Consider the following 10,659-nt stretch of genomic DNA (forward strand, 5'->3'; position numbering starts at 1 on the left):
GCCTGAACTTTCTGAGGTGGCTTTCGGCTCGACTTTGTCAAACTCAACATTTTTCCACAGTTTTTGTGTGCTCAAACTGTGAAATGTACACATTTAATTTTGATTCACAACTTTTAGCACTTAAATTCACCCCATCACAGACAACCGGTTCTCACTCCCGACTCGTAAAATACTGACGATTTGTCGCGTCCCTAAACTTCTCATGCTGACGCAAAAGGTACCCTTCCACGTTTTTATGAAACGTTGTGGGTTGTCATTTCATTCCAATATAAACCCGCTCGCAGCGATAAGAGGCGCTTCAAGCAGAGGCTCCAGCCATCCATTTACTCCAATAATAACCCCGTCACGGCGAAACATGACGCCGTGAAGTACAATCTAACTGGAGAACCAAGCACCCTCTCCCCGGACGTGTTTTTCTCCCTAATTTAAGGCTTTCTTTTAATGACATCGTTAACATTTCTCAACAAAAACAAATGAAAGTATCACTGATAATTCAACAATAAAATCGCTTCATGCTGTGGCCATCACACGGTGTTTTCCAAAGTGATTCACGATCTGAAAGTGCGCTGATTTAACGTACATAATCCTTTGTAAGGTTTATTATTTTCATTTCACACGTAAAACACATTTATAGATTCATTCACCACTCCTGTTAGTTTGGGATGCGCTCGGCTCCAACCAATCAGACTAATTTACGCTAACGGTGCACTAATCCCGTAACTGCACACTATCCATAATCCTCAACCGCCGTTGCTATGGAAATAAAGATAATCAACCGCTTGGTGCTACCCGTTATTCCTTTATTTATTCTAAAATAATAACCAGCAATAATTATCATCATAATACGAAAGTAAACTGGTCCAGTGTTTAATTATGTAATTACAAATTGCAAATTTTATTTTTTTTATTTAATTTAATTTTTTTTTTTACAAATTGCAATATTTATCTACAGTGCGCCTTTAGCGACATGTCAACAGATCTTAAGCAAGGCGATTGGATGGTTTTTAATGCAATGCATCTTGGGAGTCGTAGTAAATGTATCTTTCAAGTCAAGGTCCTGCAGCGAATTTTTCGACTCGACATGAGGCAGATCCTAGCTAAGTAAGTTGTGATAAACTGTGGGTAATTTGCATGTTCACTGAAATATTAATCAGCTGATATTAAACTTGAAATGTCTTCACAGAGCAGTCTGTGTACCAAGAGAACTACTTCTGCAAAAGTTTATTTAATTTTTTCTTTTGTAATGTATTCTCATGTGTAAAACACTAGCTTGGCCACCCAGCTAATCTTAGTACTGCTCTATTTTAGCAATGTATCTTTTCTGTAATTAATTCAGTTTTTTTTAACCCTATTCTAGTAATTAACTCAATATTAACGACTTTAATCTCGTAATTGATTTTTTTTCTAAATATGGTGTAATACTGCCTCGTAATATTAGTTATTTCTTTGGTCAGAAATTATTTTTGTAATCATTTCACCAAAACAGACCTGAAATAATCCCTACATGTTCCATTTTCATTTGCAGAAATGACAAAGCGAAAAACCAAACCATGCCCTTCCTGTCAGGCTCCAAACACCTGCAACAGGAAGACATGCAGTGGATGCCTGGGCAGCCTGAACGTAAAGGAGGGATTGAAAAAAAACAAGAACAGTTTAAAAACAGCAACTGGGCTGCCTCTGTTAAAAAAAAACAGAAATGCGAGCAGGGTGGTTACTTCAGCCCAGTTGTGAGTGAGTTTAAAAGTTCTGATCTAATAAGTGGTTGGTCTGCTAGACAATTCTTTATTCATCACAGTTGTCAGTGTTTTCTTGTATATCATGAAGTAAGAAACTAACAAGACATGTATATACACATAAAATATGAAAAAGTTATTCACATCAGAATAACATCATCACACTAAAGACATCAAACTAGAAAAAACTTCAACTATTTTTATTTAAGCTACTTCTGATTTTTAATTTAATCGGCTATTAACTGAGAGACAAAACATTTCAAGATGGATTTTTATGATACATTTACAGGTTTGGTCACCATAAATACTTTTTAACTATCTACAACAATAAAACAACAAAGATGTGAAACTTAAAGGTTTGTTATACATCAATTTGCTTACATGAAAGACTGGCTGCATATGTTTTTCTTTGTTGTTCTTGCAGGTTTCAAAACTACATGCCCTGGGCTACCAGCCAATTCTGTTTCTTGGACAGTTTGACCGTTAGGGTCGTATAGTAGGGGACGTGATCACTCACATCGAACCAGCGGAAGGTGCTGCACGTGACATCCTCATTAAGATGAGGAAACTTTATAAACACCTTCTGAGAAGTAAGATATGCTTTGTCCATTATCTGTAACCAGGTATCCTTATCAGGTAGCCTATCCTAGCTGTCTTTGGGTGATACTCATGGTACACCCTAGATAAGTAGGCAGATCACCACGGGGTACATACAGACAAACAAGATGGTGAGGATGAGGATAGTTAACAGTCACCAGCTATTCTATTCTATTCTATTCTATTCTATTCTATTCTATTCTATTCTACTCTACTCTACTCTACTCTACTCTATTCTGTTCTATTCTATTGTATTATTCAGCCAAGGTTCAGACCAGTAACCTTCTTGCTGTGAGGTGACAGCTGCCCTACATGTCCTGTGGCTAACATGAAAATAGTGTTATATATGCCTTATTACCTCCCCATGTGGCGTTCACATCACCAAAGCTAGCCATACTGAACCTCTGGTGTTACCCACCTTAACAATTTTGTATGTGTGTGTGTGTGTATAGTATGGTCTTTCACACTCATGTATATACAAATGTAATTGTAAAAATCTTCACGAAAACCAGACCTGATAATTCTCTTCGAGACTTTCTAGTATAACAAATGTTATATAATGTTACCAATATGAACACCAAGATTCTTAAATAACTTATATACTTCTTAAGAGGTTACCTGATTACCTCCCTGAGGTAGTTAGCATCACCATTGTACAAAACTCTTAAGTCACAGTACTAGGTTGAAGTGTCAAATGTTATGCACTACAAAGTCAGGAAAGTAGTGTCATCAGAGGAAAAAAGTCATTAGCTATCTGGATTTATAGTCACACTCATTAATTTATTAATGTACCATGTAGAAAAGCACTACAGATGTCACACTACCCTAGAGGGCACTTGTACTGAATGATTTGGGTCAGTGAGGGTGTGAGATAACTTATTTGATGGCAATATTTACAAGTTGTAACTTTAGTAAAAACCTAACTGAAAACATGCAAATAGCTACTTATTATGTGTTTATGTGTACTGTACATTTTTTCAACCCGTTTTAATGAATATTTAATATTTAAAATTTTGCAGAATTACAAGCTTCACCTCCTGCTAAAAGTTCTACACCAGCAGCTGGACCATCCTCTGCTGACACTGTCAATGCTGGACCAGTCCCAGACCCAGAGGCTCTAAATGAGGAATTTATTCTTCATTTGCTTGTTAGCCACAATGTAAGCAATGTCGCTTTGCTGACATGCACTAGATGCTGGCAGTACAAGCATTGTAGTGGTTCTTATGTTTTTGTAAACTAATTGTATAATATATCGAGCCATTCAATAGTACACAAATGTTTATAAGCTCCTTTTTGTATGCAACTTGCATGTCTCCATCCATCCATCCATCCATCTTCATCCGCTTTATCCGAGGCCGGGTCGCAGGGGCAGCAGCCTAAGCAGAGAAGCCCAGACCTCCCTCTCCCCAGCCACCTCCTCGTGCTTATCCGGGGGAATACCAAGGCGTTCCCAGGCCAGCCGAGAGATATAATCTCTCCAGCGTGTCCTGGGTCTGCCCCGGGGCCTCCTCCCGGTGGGACATGCCCGGAACACCTCACCCAGGAGGCGCCCAGGAGGCATCCTTGTCAGATGCTAGAACCACCTCAACTGGCTCCTTTCGATGTGGAGGAGCAGCGGCTCTACTCTGAGCCCCTCCCGGATGGCCGAACTTCTCACCCTATCTCTAAGGGAGAGGCCAGCCACCCTTCGGAGGAAGCTCATTTCTGCCGCTTGTATCCGCGATCTCGTTCTTTCGGTCACTACCCACAGCTCGTGGCCATAGGTGAGGGTAGGGACGTAGATCGACCGGTAAATTGAGAGCTTCGCTTTCACACTCAGCTCCCTCTTCACCACGACGGACCGGTGCAGTGTCCGCATCACTGCAGCCGCAGCACCAATCCGTCTGTCGATCTCCGGCTCCCTTCTCCCATCACTCGCGAACAAGACCCCGAGATACTTGAACTCCTCCACTTGGGGCAGGAACTCATCCCCGACCCGGAGTGGGCACTCCACCCTTTTCCGGCTGAGAACCATGGCCTCAGATTTGGAGGTGCTGATCCTCATTCCCGCTGCTTCACACTCGGCTGCGAACCGCTCCAGTGCGAGCTGGAGGCCTTCACCTGATGAAGCCAACAGAACCACATCATCCGCAAAAAGCAGAGATGAGATTCTGAGGCCACCGAAGTGAAAGCCCTCCGCCACTTGGCTGCGCCTAGAAATCCTGTCCATAAAAATTATGAACAGAACCGGTGACAAAGGGCAGCCCTGGCGGAGCCCATCACCCACCGGGAACAAGTCCGACTTATTGCCGGCAATGCGAACCAAACTCTTGCAACGGTTGTATAGGGATCGAATGGCCCGTAGCAATGGGCCAGACACCCCATACTCCCGCAACACCTCCCACAGGACACCCCGAGGGACACGGTCGAATGCCTTCTGCAAGTCCACAATTCAATTCAATTCAATTCAATTTTATTTATATAGCGCCAAATCACAACAAAAGTCGCCTCAAGGCGCTTTATATTGTACAGTAGATAGCACAATAATAAATACAGAGAAAAACCCAACAATCATATGACCCCCTATGAGCAAGCACTTTGGCGACAGTGGGAAGGAAAAACTCCCTTTTAACAGGAAGAAACCTCCGGCAGAACCAGGCTCAGGGAGGGGCGGCCATCTGCTGCGACCGGTTGGGGTGAAAGAAGGAAAACAGGATGAAAGACATGCTGTGGAAGAGAGACAGAGATTAATAACAGATATGATTCGATGCAGAGAGGTCTATTAGCACATAGTGAGTGAGAAAGGTGACTGGAAGGGAAAAACTCAATGCATCATGGGAATCCCCGGCAGCCTACGTCTATTGCAGCATAACTAAGGGAGGATTCAGGGTCACCTGGTCCAGCCCTAACTATATGCTTTAGCAAAAAGGAAAGTTTTAAGCCTAATCTTGAAAGTAGAGATAGTGTCTGTCTCCCGAATCCAAACTGGAAGTTGGTTCCACAGAAGAGGGGCCTGAAAACTGAAGGCTCTGCCTCCCATTCTACTTTTAAATACTCTAGGAACAACAAGTAGGCCTGCAGTGCAAGAGCGAAGTGCTCTAATAGGGTGATATGGTACTACAAGGTCATTAAGATAAGATGGGGCCTGATTATTTAAGACCTTGTATGTGAGGAGCAGGATTTTGAATTCAATTCTGGATTTAACAGGAAGCCAATGAAGGGAAGCCAAAACAGGAGAAATATGCTCTCTCTTTCTAGTCCCTGTCAGTACTCTTGCTGCAGCATTTTGGATTAGCTGAAGGCTTTTCAGCGAGTTTTTAGGACATCCTGATAATAGTGAATTACAGTAGTCCAGCCTGGAAGTAATAAATGCATGAACTAGTTTTTCAGCATCACTCTGAGACAGGATATTTCTAATTTTAGAGATGTTGCGCAAATGGAAGAAAGCAGTCTTACATATTTGTTTAATATGTGCGTTGAAGGACATGTCCTGGTCAAAAATGACTCCAAGGTTTCTCACAGTGTTACTGGAGGCCAAGGTAATGCCATCCAGAGTAAGAATCTGCTTAGATACCATATTTCTAAGATTTTCAGGGCCGAGTACAATAACCTCAGTTTTATCTGAATTAAGAAGCAGAAAGTTAGCGGCCATCCAGGTCTTTATGTCTTTAAGACATTCCTGCAGTTTAACTAATTGGTGTGTGTGTCACAAAACACATGTAGACTGGTTGGGCAAACTCCCATGCACCCTCAAGTATCCTTGAGAGGATAAAGAGCTGGTCCAGTGTTCCGCGACCAGGACGAAAACCGCATTGTTCCTCCTGTATCCGAGGTTCGACTAACGGACGAACTCTCCTTTCCAGCACCCTGGCATAGACTTTCCCAGGGAGGCTGAGGAGTGTGATCCCCCTGTAGTTGGAACACACCCTCCGGTCTCCCTTCTTAAAGATGGGGACCACCACCCCGGTCTGCCAGTCCAGGGGTACTGCCCCTGATCTCCACGCAACATTGTAGAGGTGTGTCAACCAGGACAGCCCTACAACATCCAGAGCCTTCAGGAACTCGGGGCGGACCTCATCAACACCAGGGGCTCTGCCACCAAGGAGTTGTTTAACTGCCTCAGTGACCTCGCCCCCGGAAATTAGCGGGTCATTCCCCTCATCCCCAGACTCTGCTTCCTCCTCGGAAGACGTGTCAGTGGGATTAAGGAGGTCCTCGAAGTATTCCTTCCACCGCCCGACAATTTTCTCAGTCGACGTCAGCAGCGCTCCGCCAGCACTATACACAGTGCAGGTAGAGCACCGCTTTCCCCTCCTGAGACGCCTGACGGTTTGCCAGAATCTCTTCGAGGCAGTCCGAAAGTCTTTTTCCATGGCCTCTCCGAACTCCTCCCACACCCGAGTTTTTGCTTCAGCCACTGCCCGAGCCGCATTCCGCTTGGCCTGTCGATACCTGTCGGCTGCCTCCGGAGTCCCACAGGCTAACCAAGCCCGATAGGACTCCTTCTTCAGCTTGGTGGCTCCCTTCACCTCTGGTGTCCACCATTTGGTTCGGGGATTACCACCACGGCAGGCACCAACCACCTTGCGGCCGCAGCTCAATGCAGCAGCTTCGGCGATGGAGACGCTGAACATGGTCCATTCGGACTCAATGTCCCCAGTCTCCCTCGGAATGCTGTTGAAGCTCTGCCGGAGGTGTGAGTTGAAGATCTCGCAGACTGGGGCCTCTGCTAGACGTTCCCAGCACACCCTCACTACGCGTTTAGGTGCACCAGGTCTGTCCAGCGTCCTCCCCTGCCACCTGATCCAACTCACCACCAGGTGGTGATCAGTTGACAGCTCAGCCCCTCTCTTTATCCGAGTGTCCAGAACATATGGTCGCAGGTCTGGTGATATGATTACAAAATCGATCATCGACCTGCGGCCTAGAGCGTCCTGGTGCCACGTGCACTTATGGACACTCTTATGTTCGAACAAGGTGTTCGTTATGGCCAAACTGTGATTTGCAGAGAAGTCCAATAACAAAACACCGCTCGGATTCAGATCAGGGAGGCCGTTCCTCCCAATCACGCCCCTCCAGGTCTCGCTGTTGTTACCCACGTGAGCATTGAAGTCTCCCAGTAGGACAACAGAGTCTCCCGGTGGGGCACCTTCCAGCACCCCCCCGAGGGACTCTAAGAAGGCTGGGTACTCTGAACTGCCACTCGGCGCATAAGCGCAGATGGCAGTCAGGACCCTTTCCCGACCCTAAGGCGCAGGGAACAAACCCTCTCATCCACCGGGAAAAACCCCAACGTACCGGCAGCAAGCCGAGGGGATATTAGAATACCCACCCCAGCCTGCCGCCTCTCACCAGGGGCAACTCCAGACTGAGACAGAGTCCAGCCCCTCTCTAGGAGACTGGCTCCAGAGCCCAAGCCATGCGTAGAGGTGAGCCCGACTATATCTAGCCGGTACCTCTCAACCTCACGCACTAACTCAGGCTCCTTCCCCACCAGAGAGGTGACATTCCATGTCCCTATTGCCAGTCTTGGCAGCCGGGGATCAGTCCGCCAGGGCCTCTGCTCCTGGCCGCCGCCCAGCACACAATGCACCCGACCCCTATGGCGCCTCCTGTGGGTGGTGGGCCTGCGGGAGGATGGGCCCATGTCTCCTCTTCGGGCTGTGCCCGGCCGGGCCCCATGGACTAAGGCCCGGCCACCAGACGCTTGCCCTCGGGCACCCTCCCCGGGCCTGGCTCCAGGGCGGGGCCCCGGTAACCCTATCCCGGGCAGGGTAAACTGTTCCCTCGATGTTTTCTTCATAAGGGTCTTCTGAATCGCTCTTTGTCTGGTCCCTCACCCAGGACCAATTTGCCATGGGAGACCCTACCAGGGGGCGAAAGCCCCCAGACAACATAGCCCCTGGGATCCCTGGGACACACAAACCCCTCCACCACGATAAGGTAGCGATTCATTTGTTTATATCATGTTTTTCAGGAAAAAGAAGAAGTTAAAGTCAAGTGGAAGCCCTGCTCATCATGGTATGTAGTAACAACTTTGTTGGACGGGAACAGACATTCATATTGTTGATAAATAGTTATCACCTCAATTTGAATTAATGTATTTGGACTAAAGTAGATTGGGAGCCAGAGCTTTTAGTTATCAAGCTCCTCTTCTGTGAGGAAGAGTAGGCATGAGACTTTATCCCTTTATAGAGCTTATAGTTAGGGCTGGTTCAGGTCAGCCCTTAGTTATGCTGTCATAGGACCAGATTGCTGGGGGTTAGTGTTCCCTCCCCTCTCTCTCTCTCGCGCTCTCTGTCTGTCTGTCTCTTTCAGGGTTATGCAGGCTCAGTATTGGTTGAAGATGCAGTCACATGTCCTTTTACTGAAAAATCTCCCCCTCTCCCTCACCATCTGTAAACATACATGTCTCAGTAATGCAGTTCATGCATGTTACTAACTAAACTTCTTCCCTGGACTTTCTGTGCTCTCTCATCCAGCAGGTTCCGATGGATCGTGGCTGCTGCTGTGGCCCTGCTTGACGTCTACTCCATATATTATTACTCTCTGACTTGATTTGATTAATTTAGATTACAATGAAGGTGTATAAAGCATGACATGAATATAGAAGATATTTCATCCTAAAAAATTGTCATATGTCACAACCTAAATTATCCTATATTGTGTGTGTGTCTGGTTGTCATTGTTGTTTGTTATGTTTTTCTCCTGACAGCAGCAAAGTGTGGGATGACACATGGGAAGCTGTGCAGTTTTACACACAGTAAACCAGGCACCACAGGTCGCAGAGATCGCACAGTTCACAGTTTGTAGTTCAGCATAAAAGTTCAAAATAAAATATTTACTATACATTTCAGCCAGTGTCAGTCTCTGTTTCACTCTCTAATTGTGGCTTAAATACCTAAATATTCATGAATCTGATCGATCAATAATATCTTCCCAGCACTCGATATCTCCCGTTTTGTGAGATATCTCATAGTTTACATATCAGCCAACATTATTGTCTACATCCTCACAAATATAGAAGTGACTAGTTAAAGTAAAACTGCACTGCACATAAAGTAAGTAACATCTTGTATGAGGTGATTAGGGTCAGCAGTACTGTCTATGGGAGCCTAAAGCAAAGTTAACTGCACCAGTACCAGCTTCAGAACATATTGTATATTATATGTTTCTACCTTTTTGTAATATGTCATGTTTAGATGCAGTGACAATTGCACATTTGGAGTTGTGGTCATATGTGGTTTTTATATACAGGGTATTATTAGAAATATTTTGACATTTTTTGCTATTTTTCTTGTTTGTTTGCACATTATTATTGTGTACATATTGCATATGTAACATTATTATTATTGTTAATATTATTATTAGATACCAAAGATACAATTTGATTAAGGGTTTTCCTATCATAATTTCAATAAAATTGTAATTACACACGTAAACAACAGGATCAAAATAAACTTTTAAAAAGTCTATTGATCAAATACTGATTTTCAAAAGATTCTAGAGGAAAATAGAGATAAAATAATCTGAATAGTAACAGTGATCTTGGATGATGATGGAGGCTTGAATGGATTATTCTGTTTCAATCAATAGGTTCGCATCTATGACAATAATTTGTTTAACAGGTTTGTTTAGGCCTGGCAATACAGCAAATATTCACAAACTTTTGTTTTTGAAGAATGTTTATCTTTTTTGGGATGAAGCTATCTGGCAAAATGACACAGCCCTTTTAACCTCATCTGTATGTCTATCATATGGCTATGGTACTGGATTTTGGTTTGACGCATATGCAGGTTACAGCTGGGGAATGGCAGTATGTTGTGGGTTGATTTGGCATGTTCAACCACTGTTACACCAAACTCTCTCACTTATACCATGATAAAGGCCTCTTACCCAGTGTCATGGATTTTCTATACTTTTGGGGACACTGGACCAAAGTTTGAGGCAATAAGTCAGATCAAAGAAGGCAATGATTCTAAAATGGGAGTTTACTCATGTCATAATAAGAATAAGATAACCTTTATTAGTCCCACACGTGGGAAATTTGTTTTGTCACAGCAGGAAGTGGATAGTGCAAAAGTTATGAAGGAAAAATTAGAATAAAATAAAATAAGAATAAATACAGTACACAACTGTACAGAATAGAATAAAATAAAATACTATATACAGTAGAATAAAATAGAATAAAATATACAATAAGATAAGAATAGAATACAAATGCTATATACAACTGAGTAAAAATACAACGATGCCAGAAAAGATTATTGCACATTAGTGTTTTTGCACATTTGTGGATGTGTGTGTTTGATCAGTTAAAGTCTTTGTTGTGGAGTCTGACAGCAGTGGG

This window comes from Oreochromis niloticus, linkage group LG14, assembly GCF_001858045.2.
Source record: "Oreochromis niloticus isolate F11D_XX linkage group LG14, O_niloticus_UMD_NMBU, whole genome shotgun sequence".
NCBI classification, from domain to species: Eukaryota; Metazoa; Chordata; class Actinopteri; order Cichliformes; family Cichlidae; genus Oreochromis; species Oreochromis niloticus.